The sequence below is a fragment of the Telopea speciosissima genome, chromosome 1 (assembly GCF_018873765.1).
Source record: "Telopea speciosissima isolate NSW1024214 ecotype Mountain lineage chromosome 1, Tspe_v1, whole genome shotgun sequence".
Classification (NCBI taxonomy): domain Eukaryota; kingdom Viridiplantae; phylum Streptophyta; class Magnoliopsida; order Proteales; family Proteaceae; genus Telopea; species Telopea speciosissima.
The window spans coordinates 54,835,899-54,840,120 of record NC_057916.1 but is presented as its reverse complement, the minus strand read 5'-3'; positions in this window follow the sequence as shown (position 1 = coordinate 54,840,120).

Here is a 4,222-nt window from a genome sequence, read left to right as displayed (position 1 = left end):
CGTAACCTCTTGATTTACTCTCCACGAATTAGGTTCTAAATTAAAAATCTTAAGAACATAAATAGTTGTGTGCAAACATTGGGAGAAGACTGATTGTGGTGAAATAAGAATCTAGATGATAATAGACAACATGGAACTTAGAACTCGAAACATAGGCTATTAAGCTACAACTGTGTAATTGCTTGATTGAATTTTAAGTAGGGGGTAAGTGGATATATATATATATATATTATAATTTATAAACGATAATAAATTAAAGTACCAACCACAATAATCCACAATGATCTAAAAGAGGGAATTAAACCAGAATATATGTATATATATATATATAAAGCTAAATATAACTATTCCGATGATATCAAATCCTTCCTGAAGGCAATATGTCCTTCACAATTTGACACCTGTGATTCTATCTTGTTTAACTTAGATTTTTTAATCCAACCATGAATGTATCAAATTTCTGTTTGGGCATACCTGTGCCCTTTCCAACTTAAAACATTAGATTTCATCTGTTCCGACCCAAAACACCTGATTTTAACCCCACAAGATCAATATATACATTCATTAATTTTAAAGGTTTCCAGATTGTTCACAGTAATTGATCAAAGGAAAGAAAAGAGAAATGCAAGAAACTAAAGGCAAAGCAAAATGAAAATAGCTCCACAAACTATCCATCAAGGGCAAGAGACTAAAAGAACTGATAAAACAACTTCAGAGAACTGCTGGAGGAGAACTGGGCTAGTCATCTGCACCGTCGCCACCACTGCGACCAAGGAAGGCATTGATGTCATCTACTCCTCGCTCTATGGCCGCAAGACGCCAAGCTTGGGCATTGAGTTTCTTCCTGAGTCCATCAAAGCCATCCACCACCCTCACGCTTAGCCACTTGATGGCCATCGACACGTTACTTCCTCCCCCTGGTGCACCGGAAGGCCTTGCTGCAAATGGTCCAGAACCCCTGAGCTCAGGATCGCTATCACTGTCATACTCCTCATCATCTCTAACCCCTCTACCCTCTTCGTATTGAACTTGTTCCCCTGCACTGTCATAAACATGGTATAAGTTCATCTTTTGCAGTGCATCATACCCAATAGGCCCCTCAATGCTTGATTCTTTGGGCTCATAGTCCAGATCAACCTCGAAGCATAAGAAAACCAAGTGAGCAGCCGACCATAGGGCAGAGTGTGGTTGTGGGTAGGATTCATTACAGCGCGGGCCATGTGCTTCATGATCACATAAGGAAAGCAAATAGGCTGGCCAGTGTATAGAGAGTGAGCTAGGACTACGGACATCAAAGAAGGATGTGTGTTGCGTGCTTTAGAGGGAGCCAGATTTGTCTTGGCAATGAAGATGAGAACCTATTGAGGAGGAGGAAATTTGGAGAGGTCTTCATTCTCCTCGTATTTGTTATTTTTCAGAACCTTGAATAACTTCTTACTCTCCTCTGGGTGCAAGCATTTGTCTAGGTGACTGCTTGGAGAATAGTAAACCCTTTTTTCCTCTGATGAAACATCGAGGATGATTCCCAACTCCTCTGTAGTAAAGCTAATGGCAACCCCCTTCATAAGGGAAGTCAGCCTGAGGTCACCGTCATCCCCCTTGGTCAGCAACAGGTTAGAGTAAAACTCTCTGACCAAGATAGGGTAATAAAACTCGGGTAGAATTAGCATATTGCTCCACTCCAATCTTTTGAACCTAGCACCCACTTTGTATGTCAACAGCTCCTCCACTATTACATCTCTCTCCATAAGAATCCTTCTGTTAAAGAGGTGTTCTCGAAAAATCCCCTCGGTCCTTTCAAAAGTGAATTGATGTACATTGTAGGTGGTAGGGATGTTAGGCATAATGGCAGTGTCCCTTTTCCTTTTGGGAGCCATAGAGTCATCTACACACATAAGGCATCATCAAAAGAATTAGCAAAGGTGAGCCAAATTGGAAAGAAAGCATATGACTGGCAGTTAGAATTAGGGAAGTGAAATGCTTAAGTGATAAGGGAATGGTTTGAAAGGAAGACTATATAGGATGATGAAAGTCAAAAAGAAATAACTGTGTATGTATTAAATGACATGGATATCATTGGAGGTATGTTAGGAATAAAAGGGGAGAAACAAGATAAATTCGCACATAGAGTTATGTGAATTCCCTTAGTGTGTGGATGTGAAGAAGTGAGGTTGGTATAAACAATGTGTTCTTTTGATTTTCTTATATCCCAACCGATGCTAAACAATCAAGTGATTGAATGAAGTACCCCAACAAGAGACAAGAATTAACTTACTTGAAGAAAAAGGGGATGAATACTCAGGATTTATTAGAAATAAGAATAAGAGTATGGATTTGAGGGTAAGACAATGATATAATGTCTATGAATTGTAGATGCATACAATGGATTAAACATGGACTTAACGGGTTTTCCCAAAGCAGGAAGGAATTGAAGAGATATCCAATTAGGACTTAGAACCAATCCAAGTAAATTAACTAAACATAGTAAGCAATCTCTAAAATGCTTGTAAGGGATGCAATGAGCAAGTAAGAAGCCGCCCCTATAGTGTCATTGATCATTAGAGTATAATTCAAATCCAAAAATCTTTGCCTAGATCGATTTTGGCATGGACTTGGTATATATGGCCATGAAAATGCCAACAAAATCAAGGCATGATCCTATACTTGGAGGGATTCATCACAAATCCAAGAGGAAATGAAAGAGAAGATGAAGAGACACAAGTAAAAATCTTACAATGAGAAAAAAAAAAAAGGAGAATGGAAAGGAGATAAGAGAAGAGAACTCTTACCTTGATTAAGTGGGGAGTGATCTTTAAGGCTTGAAATTGCAAGAGATCCACTCAGCGAAGCCCTGTAGAGCCCTTCTCCCTCCATGTGGTTATGTTTTCTCTTGGAGCCAAATGAGTTTTGAAACTCAAGGCTCTGTTTTTGTTAAAATTCTACGAACGGACGAACGAACGGATCCACTTATCGTGACTCCGCTCGTTAATCCGCTCCGCAAAAAATTTAAAAATTTATCATTTTAAAATTGATCGGATCAACGAACGGATCCACCTCCATGAGTCCATCTATAGATCCATTCGATTCATATTCTCTCAGACGTTTGACGTTCTGAGGATGGACAAACGAACGGATTCACATTCCGCATCCGCCTGTTAGTCCACTCTCCCTATCTTCGCGGAGGAACTACGAACGAAACCAGAGTATTGATACCGCTCGTGAGTCTACCCGATTTTATTTAGTGTTTTGACTCCAGACTTTTGAGACTTTCTAACCACCCCAAATTATGTTGATTTGGTGCCTATACCCTAGATTGAACACCTTTGTTGCGTGACCCAATTGTGGGGGCCACCTAAGTTGAGTCAATACCTTGAACTAAAAGGGATTAGGACTTGTACCCGACTGGGCCAACCAATAAGAAATGGCAGGCACTGATGGCCATTGTGACTCCCCTCGTACCCAAAAGGGAGGAGAGTTACTCTTGGGGATGAAGATCCTTAGACCCTGTGATTTGAAGGACCCAAACCTTATGGATAGGAAGCCTAAACCTATGGGTAGGTATTAAGAAAGGAAAGTAACAGGCTGGCTTGGATTGGTTCATTTGAAAGAGCCATAAAGGCCACGTATACTGGAGGTCATTCATGACACCTTAAGTTAGTGACGACTCTATTTGTATTTTACTTGATTCATCCAAACCTTGTTTAGACTCATAGAAGGAGTCCTACACCGCGAGTTGACCCTTTAAAAAGACTTAGCAAACCATACCCGAGGACTTTTGTTCTTGTGGATTGACCTAGATGACAGATGTGTCCATAGGGATATGAATATAATTCTTGAAACTTTGCCTATGTATTGGTGTGATATATGTTTATATATATATATGTACCTCTTAGGACCTTAGACTTGTGTGACTAGAATGATTCACTGGTACTGCCAGTACGATTTTACTTTGGTCTTACTGTGATCACTTAGTTGAGCCTGGACCCTCGGTCAAATTGATCACAGGATAGTAGTTAATGAATTCGTCAATGATGGGGTAAATTAATTAAAATGATTTAACTTATACCAAAATCATTGGAGATTGTTTGGCTCTCGAAAGAGAACCATAATAGACTTTTTCCTGTAAAGTAACTGGGTGGTAGGTTTGAAAGTTTTGAAGGCTAAAACAGAATGATGTAACAAGACCTTCTCCAACGACAGATATGAATGGGGTAATGGATCA